Below are 13,466 nucleotides of genomic sequence, written 5' to 3' on the forward strand. Positions count from 1 at the left end.
CTCCAAAGGCAAATATTTGGCTAGCACGGCTGCCTGCTCACTACTATTAGCACTCACTGATACCAAATAAACCATATCTACAATGGAAATTTCCATTTAAATGACTATTAAGAAGTCTGATGAAGTTAAACTGAGATATGATGATTGCAGAGTTTTAATGATGGAAGGAGTCAATAGACCTAATATGAAACAGCTTTATGTTTTGGGAATGTTTGCAAGTAGGATTTTCTGGTTCCCTGAGAAGCACTGTAATGTTAGGGTTGTATTCCTAGGTAGCAGATTCAGTTACCAATAGACTAATAGAGATGGTGAGGACAAAAGAAAATAAGCATTTATTGTTTCCCATCTATGAAGCAAAGCACTGAACGAGATAGTTTCAAGTATATTATTTTGTTTAACGCTCTCATTAATGCTGTAAAGTAAATTTTATCATTGCTATGTGTTTTACGCTTGAAGAAACTGAGGCTGTGAAAGATTAACTTCTCCAGGGTTGCCCAAGTAGGGAAGGGGTGGGATTAGATTCTTAATATTTCTTATTATGGAACTCATTCTAGCTCTGCTATATGACCTTGGATGGGTCACTTAACGTTTCTGAGACTGAGTTTCCAAATCATACACTAAGCTCCAAGTTAATTTTCCATGTTAAATACTTCCATGTTATTGTTTACTCCTGATTCTTTTAGTTTTGATGTCTTCTTCTAGTGAAGGGGTGTTTAATAAGGATAAGATATATTAAAGTTCCAAAAGGAAAACATATTAAAGAAATGGGTTGGTTAGTTACCTCCACCCTGGATTAGGGAGATAGAGGTCTCCACCTACATGTATAAGACTTTTTTTTTCAGAATTCCACATTCAGTGACAGATCTAATGGACATATTATAAGCCATTTTATTTGACATTTAGAACCTGCTTTCAGTTTGTTCTGAAGTCCACAAATATTTGTTTATAGGCTGTGTTAACCTCACCTATAAGTGTTTAAATCAGAGACTAATGGTTTAATATATTAATATATTTAAAGTATTTATCATATAGTGTTGTTCTGATTATTAAATTAATCAATGTGTAAAATATTTACAATAATGCCTGGCATGTAGCATGCTCTATAAAGTGCTACTTAATTTTATTATGTTGGATGAGGTACCTCTTCATCCATGAAACATACAGAACATTACACAGAGATGACAGAAAATGTTAACAGCTGTGTGAAAGGTGTCATGCTTACCATAAACATACTATTTGTTTATTTTTAGCCCAACAACATTAGTTACTGAATACACATTATTTGTATTTAGGATATACCCAGGAACATTTTACATTTGTTTCTCTATCATCAATGTGGACAATTCTAAAGGTATTATCTTTGTTTCCAAAACGTGACCAAAAATAATTTCTCTTAAAACCATGTTAGCAAATGAAACTGTGTTCAAAACAAATTTATTAACATTACGTCCTACTTGTCCAGAGGCAGGGAAACATAAAAAAAATCCCTGAAATAAGTAGGTGTCCAAAAACTATTTGCTGTAAAAACAAATACATACATAAATGATTCTCAAAATACAGCACAATTCCAGTAGTAGTAAAGCATCCAAAACAATACAAAACCAGTTACCAAAAAAGTCTCGACTTTAATCAAGAACACTAAATCTGAAGTATAAATACTAAGTTATCATAAACTTACTGACGGTCAAAAAAACTATAGAATACAGAAGTTAAGGAAAACATCATGAAGAAAGTGAACATTGTAGAGGATTCTTAAGGAACTATCCAAATGGATTACCACTGAGGTAAGAAACTATGGTCTAGATCCCTCAAGGTCAACTTGCCCAAATTTTCTGATGAGCCAATGAACCACTAGCAAGCAAAAGGAAAGAGAAGGGCCGGACAAGAGGCAGCTGCACTGTCCACACCTGAGTCTTCTTCTTGGACAAGAAGATAACCTACATGTTCCCTCAAATCTCTCAATGTTTTAGACACTAACTTCCCAAGTGGAAACAGTAAATACTATCTAAATTAGAGTTAGCTAATCAATGATCTCTGCTTTGATAAGAAATGTGTGACTTTAACACAAAACCATAATCTTCCTGAGGAATTTTTCATTCCTTTGAATTTTTTGTCTTTCTTGTTTACCTACTACTGAGCTAAACTACTCCTTTAACACCACTCATTTCCTGGTCCTCATCTCTTTACCTGAAGAGCCACAGTGAGACTTCCTTTGCTAAAACTCAGAAAGAAAGGAGAAATGGTAAGCCTAGCTCTTCTCTCAAGCTTGACAATGAAGTCCAGTTTCCTTTCCCAAAAGAAATTAAATATCTGTGAAATTAAATGTCTTTTAGGAGAAACCAGACAAGTGAACTGTTGAAGCCCAACAAACCACACTCCAAATCAGGATTTCCACCCAGGTCTTCCTGCTACTAAAGGGAGCATCTAACATTTGCCCAGAGTCAGAAGACCTGGTTTCTGCTTCTGAGTTGTCAGCTGACTCCATCTGGAGAGCAGATGACACCTCTTCAGCTCTGCTCTGGGTTTCCCCATCTACCAAAAACGAGAACCAGAGGTGTTCTTCAGTTTATATTTAAATACTTTTATTGCTGCAAGCACTTCCTTCTCTTGACTCTGAGGAAAGTCACACTACAAGTACTTTCCTCCTCTATCATCATCCCTCTCCAGCCACCCCCCACATACCAACAGTTTCCTCTCATGTGTCCTTGAGATAAATTCAATTTTGGTAACTAGTCAGAACTGGTCATGAACCCAGCTGATAGGAATCTTACTGCTAAACACGTTTGTTTTCAATTTCATGGTTTTCTTCCTCCTTTTCCAGTTGACAGGAAGGCAATCATTCATTCATTCATTCAGCAAGCAAGCAAGCATCCACAATGAGCCTGGATGCCATATGGACCACGATCATCAAGGAGATCGATAAATCTCAGTAACTTCAGTTGCCCTCCACTCCACAGACCAGTCCCCACAGTGGGCACCATTTCCTTACAGGTCAAAACTTTGTTCTTTTTTGTACTAGATAATTTATTTTCTGGAGCTAAAAGTAATATTTCTAAGTGCTAGCTTAAAAAATGTGTTTCTGGCATGATGTAAAAGTAACCTGGTCAGGATTATAAAGCACATCATTATAATGCCAGATTTATTTATAGTGTTACATTGAAATCATTATGTTCAGGAAAATTTACAAATTCTGAAAGTTGTTTTAGATTCCTTGGATTAAAACACACACACACACACACCATCCTAAAGGATGTTGACTTTCCATCAGAACAGAAGATCTGGACTGGCAAATTAAAATAAGTTGTCAATCTTCTGCCACATGCCCTCTTCTCTTACACTGGTATACTGTGAATATGCTCCCACTTTATCAGCTTCATGCCCCTAAAATCTGTGCAAGCCACACAACCTGTTTCCAAAGTATATGTTTAAATAAAGTGCTAAGAGCTGTCAAGGCACGAACATAAGAAAGTTCCTGACCAATGTTAATAGTAATTACTCCTTCCTTTCAAGGCAGAAACTGCTGTCTTCAGCCTCGGCCAATTTTAGCAAGGTGACCAGTTTAGAAAGCATTATTGTAAAATGCAGTTTTACTGATTCCAGCTTCTCTTAATGACTCATCTTCAGCTGCACAGGCTTCTGAAGACGGGGCAAACCATATCAACAAGAAAGGTGAAAACTGCTATTCTAATAAAGATCTTGGCATCACAGGATTTCATACTGTCTGTAATTTAAATCTTACCTTAGATTTTCAGAGATGGCAAAGAAATTGTGTGTTTGTATGTGTGTGTCTGTATACGTGCGGTATCAGAAATATAATAACTTTAAAACTTTCTTAACATGCTGGCTTCCTTTCTGGTCTTACAGAACACTTGGTAATCAAAACCAAACAAAAATATTGGAAGTCTAGCACAAAATTTAAATGACCTGATGAAATCATTACTTAAAATAGCATATCTGATTTCCCAGAAAATCTTTTACTTCCTAGCACCATTCTAGTCCATATGGAAATACCCAAGATCTCTATAGAATGACAACAGGTCATCTAAATAAGCCTTTACATTAAATGATCCTTCATCAAAAAAGGCAAGCTCTGTTTCAGCCCTGATGAGCCAAATTATTAACTAAACGATGAATGCCAGCAGTACATTGTAACTTTCCCTCTCTCTCTAAAATGTAAGTCCAAACTATCTTCTTCCCCTGAAAAAGCAACCTTCGTTCATCAAAAGTAATTCATTCTATAAACTGCCCTCTGACAATCTCACAATGATTTCTCAGTCATTATCATCAGGTAAATTATCCTCATAAAAGGTATTAATTTATCTTTCTAATTAACATTGTCACCTACTTTCTGGTTACTTCTATCTGCAGTAAGCTAGAAGGAAGTTCCACTAAAGTAAATCACTTAACTACTTCCACTGTCCCAGGGAATAAATGAGATCTTAAAAGAAAGGATACAAAAGAAAAGGGGTTAGAGGCATCATTTTCACAGAGAAAGCACAAGCCAATGGCAAAAGAACAAATGATTTTTTGACAAGATCTTCCACAAGCAAGGTAACATTATCACTAACTTCTATTGGGCATTTACTATATAGCAGTCTCTAGCTAAACACTTTATATGTATTGCTTTACTTAATTTCCATAAAACCGCATCAGGTAGGTACCATTAATATCTCCCAGAAATAAGGAGCTGAGGTCTGGCTAACTATATCATTTGACCAAGATTAAAACAAATGGTGGAGATGAGACTTTTACAGCATACCAGAGGTAAACTCCTTCAAGAATTATAACAGAAGTATCGTCAGTTTTCAATCACAGTATTGAAAGTATGGTATTGTAGAAAATACCATAAAATAAGGCAACATATCTAGCATTGAGCACTCCAGACTCAAATCCTTAAATCTGGAGCCAAAATATAAATTTCTTTACTGTTTAGTATTTACAGCAAGATATTCTGTCTACCATAATGTAACATTATTGCTGCATAATATTTACTAAACTTCCAGATTTTTAAAAGACATTTTCCAAACATCTGCATTTCTTCCAAAGCATTTGCAAACACCACCTAGTAACTCTTTTCAGCAAATCAGTCTGAAAAAAAATAAGCATTGTCCTTTATAAATGACTAATGTAGTATAATTATTTTCACTTTAAAAAAACAGAACTTTACTTTCTTCAAAAGTATCAATGATCTCATTGCAAAGCATTACCAGAAATTTACATATAAGTTTAGAAATATCTAATTAACTGTGAGCTCTGCAAATTCCCAAATCAACTATAAAATCATCATGAGTTTTCTCACACATTCTTCTGAAGAACTCATTTCTAAAAAAACTTACATTCAATGTGTGTTTTAACTTCCCCTCTCCCCCCACCCAAATAAAAAGCTATCAAAAGAAATAATCAAGCATTAATGATTATTCTTCCCAGAATTATTTAAGGTAATCTATTCTAACTACTCATATTTTTCTGTAGGATTAAAGTATGAAATATTCAGAGAGGTTATTAACCTTCCTACACAATAACAAAAAAAATACATTCAATGATTTTTCTAAGAATTATTCAATGAATTAAAAACTGACCAGGAACTAAGGTAAATACAAAGACCGATTTTTACCTCAGCAGTTTTTATATTACATTTATTTTTTTCTTTAGCAGAAAAAGAGGAATCCACCAAGTCCCCCCTCGTTTTACTAATAATCACTCTGCAAACAGGCAGTCAAAGGCAGTGTTAACTATACTTTACAGAAGCACTTTAAGTGAAATTGATAACAAGAGTATACACAAACCCCCCCCAGTCTTCTCCCTCATCCAAGATTGAAATATTTCTGAACTGGTAATGTCTTAATTCATATCGTTAAGGCACATTCCAATTAAAACAACCCAAATTTAAGTACATAAAATTATTTACATTATTGAAATCTTTAATTTATATTTAGTTTTTGGCTGGGTTTCCTTTTTATGTTGGGAAAAGAATACTTAGCAACAAGTGGTGCTTATGTTCTCTTAAACTAATAATAAAAATAAAATGGCATTTCATATTGTAAAGGCTAGAGGGAACCTTAGGAAGTGGCTAGTTTGAGCTTCTCATTTTGCAGAGAAGAAAATGAGATAGAGGCAGGTAAGTAAGGTGCTCAAACATATGAAGTTAGGTGGACTCTAAACCTCTCAGACTATGATGCAGGTCTCCTGACTCCCATGGTTTTGTTCTCCTGGAATATGGCATACTCCATAACTTTCAACTGTATGTGTGCCTTCTAGGAATAATCAGAAAAATGTGTATCAAGCTTATGTGAGCTCTAACTATCCACCTGACCACCTTACTCCCATAGTTAGTGGGCTGGCTACTTTGCTAAGAAGAAAATTTGCATTAAGCTTTACACACATCGTTAACCCTGTGGCCCTTGTAGGCTCTCTGTCAGGGGAAGAGACAGAAAAACAAAGGAAGGAGGAAGGTGCAGAAGAGCACTCAACTGGAGAGAAACAACACTGAAAATATACCAACAGAATCCACAGCAGCTATAAAGAGAATGAGCTTATGATGCACAATGCAGTGCGTACTGTGTGTACATGGCTGGGAAGATAAAATTAAGCTGAACACTTGGATCCCATATCCTTGAGAGATATTTTTCATTTTCTTTAGCTTTCAATCTTATCAAGAAAAAATTCAGGACAAATACATGTCACTAGGCAGTAGTAGCTATTGCAGAGTATGTGGGAATATGTCATCTTTGCTCCGCCTCAGAAAATCTTAGACTGACTAGTCCAGTGACCCTTTAACTCTCGTTGGACAATCCAACTGTCTGAAGAGCTTACACAAAAAACTACTGCTTAGACCCCATTCCAGATAAATTAAATCAGAATTTCTAAGAGTGGGGTCTAGGCATCAGTGCCATTCTTGTCCCTGTTACTGTAAAATATGTGATGTAGCTCATTCAATCTTATAATCAACAAACAAATGTTTTTGTTAATACTTCCTTCATAGAGGGCAATAAGGCTCACAAGAAAAGACAGACAAGGTGTGTTTCTTACTGTCAATGAAGGGAACTTTCTAAAATTCTGAATTGTTTTCCACTGTCAACTTTACATTTCCATTTCGATATCTAGTGGTTTTTTTTTAATGTTTACCATGATTAATGGGAAAATGCAACACCCTGCCCTGCCCCCACCCATATGCATACACAAAGACCAGAGTGCCCTGCTGACCACTAGAAGCATCTCTCCATACTGACAGGGGTCTGTTGATTAAATTGTCAGTTCTTTTGTTCAGACAGGAAGAAAAAATCCATTTAATCACATTATCATCTAACCCACATTAGCTTTATTTTATATTGTTTCTATTAAGGTACCATTCAAGGGTTTTATATAAATGGAATAGAAATCTATATATACTATGCAAATTATCTTCTCCTGATCACTCTTCTCACTTTACCAGATTAGAAATTCATGTCAGTTAGGTTGACAAAGAAGATGGTAAAAAGGGTGCCTTAACTCCGTAATAATTACTGGGAAGAGTCTCCATCCAAAACTATCTTTTCACAAGATTAGCTTAGTACACTGATTCTCACAGTACTTAAATTAGCAATTTGACCCCAATATCGAAGTCTATGTCTAGATTTCAAAACAGACATAAAAAGTAATATGTCTTCATATAAAGTTCTTCATTTACATCAATTAAATGAAATAAGGCATGAATCATTTTCATATATTTTTCCTCATGTCTTTTTCCCCCATGTCTTTTTCCCCCAAGGCAGGAACTGTTTCTGTTGTCTGTCCTTCCTTTTTATTTATTTTTTATGACCCAGCACTTTATTAGTAAATGAGAAGTCACTGTAGCTCACAGTTGCATTTGAATTTTTTGACTTTTTAATTTCAGTAGGAATTGAGTCTTTTTTTAATCTTTAATATGAAAACTGAAATGACTTCTAAGGCATACGAAGGAAGGAAAAATCAGCACCATAAGACAGGGCAAGAAAAAGAAAGTTAACAAAAAGGAAAAATTAAAATAAAAGAAGTAAGGAAAAACATTTCCTTTGAAAACATTCTTCATGAATCAGTTTTTTGAGACCAGCAAGCAATTACTATTTAACATACAGAAAAATGCAAAATGTACAAATGCACATAAAATTCAGTTTGTTGTGCAGATCTTTGTCCCTCAGTCTCAGTGTAAATCCAGATTCTAAAAGCCCAGTTGCACAGTGACCTTAAATTTCTCACAATGGTTTATTAAGTTCAAATAATCACTAAGCAAATATCTCATTTAATCATTCAAGAAAAGACAACAAACTCAAATGCCTATAGGAGCCAGGGGAGGCAAAGTAAACAAAGCATGTATGAGGGAAGACAAGATAGAGGAGGCAAGGTAGAGTTCTGGTGATATATGCCCTTATTAAAGGAAGTAGCAGGGAAAAGTCAGATTTTATCTTGTGAATCCCCTCCGATGGAAACTAATACAAACTGTTTAAATCTCTTTTAGGCCAAACAATTCTCTCTGAGGGGGAGGTAGCCTTCAGCTCTGGTCTAGACGATTAAAAGAAAGACAATTCAGGAGAGAAACCAAAAATTTATATTATCACTATATCCATAAGAATTCGGCTGAATTTTGTTGTATTGTAGGTTATAATTTGTTAACCATATGAAATAATGCAGTAGAGCCTGTTTTCCAGAGTCTCCCTCTGTCACCCAGGCTGCAGTAGTGGTGCAAACAGGGCTCACTGCAGCCTTGACCTCCTGGGCTTAAGCGATCCTCCTGCCTCAGCCTCCTGAGTAGCTGGAAGCCAGCTACTCTTTTATTTATTTATTTTTTATTTATTTATTTGTAGAGACAGGGTCTTGCTCTGTTGCCCAGGCCGGTCTGAAACTCCTGGGCTCAAGCAATCTTTCCACCTCAGCCTCCCAAACTGCTGGGATTACAGGTGTGTGCCATAGCACCCAGCCCATGTCTGCTTTCTTCAAGATATTTAATCTTGAGTTTTTCTTAGTAAACTGACCTGAATCCCAAAGAATAGAAAGATTATCACAAACAGAGAAGATAGGCATAAAGAAGACCGAACCACTTTTAATGAATGGTGATTCAAGGAAAGGATAACTAAACATGAATCACTTGGAAACATGACTAAATACAAACAGTGAGTTTTTGTTCATTCACTTCTCTGCTTGTGTCAGCATTTTGAAGGAGAAGATGAATGAAAGGTAAGGAGTGGCTAAATTCCAAAGTCAAATGATAACCCAAATAAAAACCACACAAGATAAACAACAGATATACAAACACTGCTTCAAAACAAACATAACTCATTTACCCTGATCCCAAAATAACAAAATTAAACCATCTAAGAAAGTCCACTGGTCATTCACTTACAAAGTAGAGAAAGACCTGGTCATGTAATAGAGGGGAATAAACATAGAAAGCAACATAAACGTATTTAAGATAATGCAGCTCACATGCTCTACCTGGAAAAAAAAAAGTGTTTCTTTAATGTATTTGTGATAGCATACAGAGGGATTATGGAATTTACATGTTACTGCCTGTGGATGAATCACCTTTATATATAGAACTACCTTTACATACACAAAGAGGAAGTAAAATAATTTATACCTCAACAGGTTTATTTACTTTCTTACCAAGTGACTTAGATATAATAATTAATAATTCCAGCCTGTTTTCACAATTTCTTACCTCACCTATTTCCTCTACTTTTCACGAAAACTCTGCATTTTCTTACATCAGTTCCATATTCTTATTCTTTTTTTAACTCTGTCAAAATATGTAAAGCCAGTAAATTACTAACAGAAGAAAATAAAGAGAATAAAAGTTGCATACAGCTCTATACATTTACTATTTATATCTTACATCATAAGTACTTACATCATAAGTACAAAAAATAAATAGGATTATTAAGTGAATGCATTTTTCAATCAAGTTATTAAATTGAGATATGGCCCTAGCTATGTTTACTACTAAATTATAAGAATGGTTACTACTACATTATAAAAATCAGTAACAGTATTATATAGAGTGATTAATCTTTCTCATTTAAAATCAGTGTTATTCAGTCTGTATCAACTGTCCATTAAAAACAAAATTAAAAACCTATAATTAAAGATGGCCTAATGAAATCTCAAGGAAATACCAAGGTTGGGACAAACATGAAGAAATTTCTTTACATTGACAGATTCAGAGATGACTGGATGAGAAACAAGAGTACAGTCCATACTAGACCAGTCCATACTGGTCTAGCAATTGAACCTGAGTTCAACCAGTGAAAGTGAAATTTAAAATTTGGGGCTATGTGTAGCGAACACAAACACATTCACTAAAGAAAATTAAGAGAAAAGTATCTTTCCAGTAGTATCTCTGGGTATAAAAGGAGAAAGTAAGTAGCAATTGCTCAATAATTATTGATTACTGATACTGTCCTCTCTCATATAGAGAATGTGACCAACTATTTTCTTCATTTAAGACAAATTCTGTAGGAGCATGAGACAGACAAACACCCCTAGCTGTCCTTTTCAGAATACAACTCCTAGCTGTCTTTTTCAGACCACTGATAGGGCCCTGATGTGAAGTCAGACCTTATTACCAATCTGCCTCTGCCCTGGGGCGTCCTCAGTTAACTAGGAATGAAATAATATGTATGCACAGATTTCCACACCCTCAAACTGAGTGGGAGGACTCTAGATAATGGAACTTAATTACTTCAGTGTTAGAAAAAAGTATATTAGTGGATAATCCATGTACTGTGCAGAATATGCATTAAATATAAGATAAATTAATGGCTCATCTAAAAGTTGAATAAAATTCAATTTCCACAGAATCAAAGGTTTTCATAAGCCAATGTAACACATAATAGGTATGAATTATCCATAAATGTGAATAAAGATTTCTTTCCAACCAATATTTCTCAGGGCCTATGATACGCTAGGAATTGTGTTACATACTTGGGATTACAATCTCCTTGTACTTCAGGTATTTATTATTTAGTGTGAAAGCAACCAAGTAATCAAATAATTACAGTACAGAAATTGTGCTAACGACTCCTGCTTTTGAGGGCTATAAGCATAAAGTTTAATAATGGAAGTGCACGAAGCCCATACTATACTGAGATGGGAGGCAGGAGGGGATAAGCGGATCTGAGGAATGGCCTCTAAAGGAGATGACACCTAATCTGACAAAGAAGTGGAGGGAAATGTGTCCAGGCAGATTAATATTAACATACGCTATCTCTGGAAAATGCAATTTATACTACTAACAAAAGTGAACTCTAGACTGACAAAATTACTAAAAATGTTCAATAAATTGAGTCCAAGATGAGATTTGTATTGTGCAAGAATTTATAACCATAGTTTATACACCAATATTTACTCCACTATTAATATTTATACTATCGATACTATTGTTAACTTGCATAAGAAGATGGTTTTTAAACTTTTAAAACCTTTTTAGTTGAAATAAATAATTTCCTCCTTCTCAGGGATATATTTGATAGCCTGAGTTAAAATCAATATGCCTAACGAACATAATGAGACCTCGTCTCTATAAAAATATTAAAAAGTTAGCCAAGCATGGTGGTATGTGCCTGTAGTTCCAGCTACTTGGGAGGATGAAGCAGGAGGATTACTTGAGTCCAGAAGTTTAAGGTTGCAGTGAGCTATGATTGTGCCACTGAACTCCAGCCTGGGGAACACAGAGAGATCCACTCTCTAGAAAACATAAATAAGTAACAATAACAATAATAAAAATCAATATGAGGAAGAAAAATTGATAAATTCTCATTAATTTTCAACTAAAACAAATGGAAAAGAGGTATTACTTCTTTTCTGCAAAAATACCTGCACCTAGTTAATCATCGGTGAAAGAAGTCTGAGAAAAGAAGGCAAAATTCTGTCACATCTCAGTGATTACATTCTTAAGCTGGTACATAGTAATTCGTAGGCCTTCAACAATTTCAGAGAATTCTGACCTCACAGTTTTTATGGTGCCATAGGACCACAATGCTGAAATCAACTTAAATACGTAAAACCATCTTCCTCTAGAATAGTACCCTAAATATTGACGTCAATACCACTATAAAAACCTGCAACTCGGACATTCAACAATACATAGAGTAACACTGTATTTAACTGCTAATGAACTAAAGATAATAAAATTGCGACTTTATCTCACCTCTATGCTTAGATAAACCTAAGGAAGATTCGCAGCCTATAACAATCCCTATAGCATATTATTTACACTTGCGGGAACACATTAGGCTTAATGTACTGGTCATATATACAAGTAACATATCTGAACCAAATGTCCAAGACTTCTGTGCACTCAAGATATCTTCCTTAAGATAATATGGGAAAAAAAAGTCAAAGGACAATATCACAATTTGATGTCTATACTGTGTTTCTGAAACTGGTCTTGGTATTTGATTACTTTATTCTTTTTACTACGTTGGCTCATGGGACGTCCTGCTAAATATCAGCTGCCCAAAGTTTATAAACTATTTGTTCAGCCCAGGAGAAAACTGCTATGAAAATTACAGAAAAGCAGATATAAAATTCGTTTATCATGTTTAATTGTACCAACTTAGTCAGCATTTTTCATTTTTATTGTTATCTTTTAGCAATGTCATTCCTTGTCTTCAAAAATTTGTCAAGAAGATTGAGACCCACTGCTGTAAGATTACACAGCTGCCCTCCTCATCGTCTACGACAGGCTATAATAAATCTTGCCAGACTTAACTTTAACCACTCTTTATTTACGATTCAGACTACAATTCACCATATACCCTTATGGAAGAATCATCCTTCCAGAAGCCTAGCAACAATCATGCCACTATCCTCCTCAAAATATTCACTAAATCTTCATTAGCTCCACATCCACAAGTGAATTAAATGCAACTTTCTTAGTTCATTACACAAGGCTTTGAACACTATGGCCCCCAAACTATCTTTTTAAATCTAATTCTCTCTGACTTATATTCTAGAATACAGATAAATAATATTAAATTGTTATACCCATCCATGAAAATGGGGATAGAATTTGATTTGGTTTTGTCTTCTCTTATCATGCACAGAAAAGAACATAAGCTCCATACAAACAAGGAACGTGTGTGTATGTGTGTGTGTGTGTTTTAACTGCTATGTATCCCCAGAACCTGGAAAACTTCTTGGTATTAATAGGCATTCATTAAATATTTGTTGGAAACACAGGCATCCTGTAGTAATATCCATTTTGTTTCATAGCTGTGAAACACAAAGTATACTGCTGGCATAATTAAGCACCTCAACATGAACATCATGAAGAAGACAACATATAAGTATTTGTAAGGTAAGTGTCCAAATATGGCAGTACTACAGAAATGCAACATCAGTAGAAGTCAGGCCTTTACTTTACCAGTCTCTATAAGCTGCTCATTGGTTTTTCCAGGAACATGTGAACATTTCATAAAATTTTGGTTAACCCATGGTAATCTCTGTGGCAC

General features: G+C 35.0%; 1 protein-coding gene across 6 annotated transcripts in view; it reads right to left on the reverse strand.

Moving 5' to 3' along the window:
• Positions 1 to 13,466, reverse strand: part of PPP3CA (protein phosphatase 3 catalytic subunit alpha) — a 332,878-nt gene that overhangs the window by 235,524 nt on the left and 83,888 nt on the right. The window contains exon 2 of one of the 6 annotated variants that reach the window (XM_054484219.2): positions 9,674 to 9,751. The exons of the other annotated variants lie outside the window; for them this stretch is intronic. The gene's annotated coding sequence lies outside the window, so the exon portion shown is untranslated. The remainder of the gene's footprint in view (positions 1 to 9,673; positions 9,752 to 13,466) is intronic. 6 annotated transcript variants of the gene reach the window in all.

The sequence above is a fragment of the Pongo pygmaeus genome, chromosome 3 (assembly GCF_028885625.2).
Source record: "Pongo pygmaeus isolate AG05252 chromosome 3, NHGRI_mPonPyg2-v2.0_pri, whole genome shotgun sequence".
Taxonomy (NCBI): domain Eukaryota; kingdom Metazoa; phylum Chordata; class Mammalia; order Primates; family Hominidae; genus Pongo; species Pongo pygmaeus.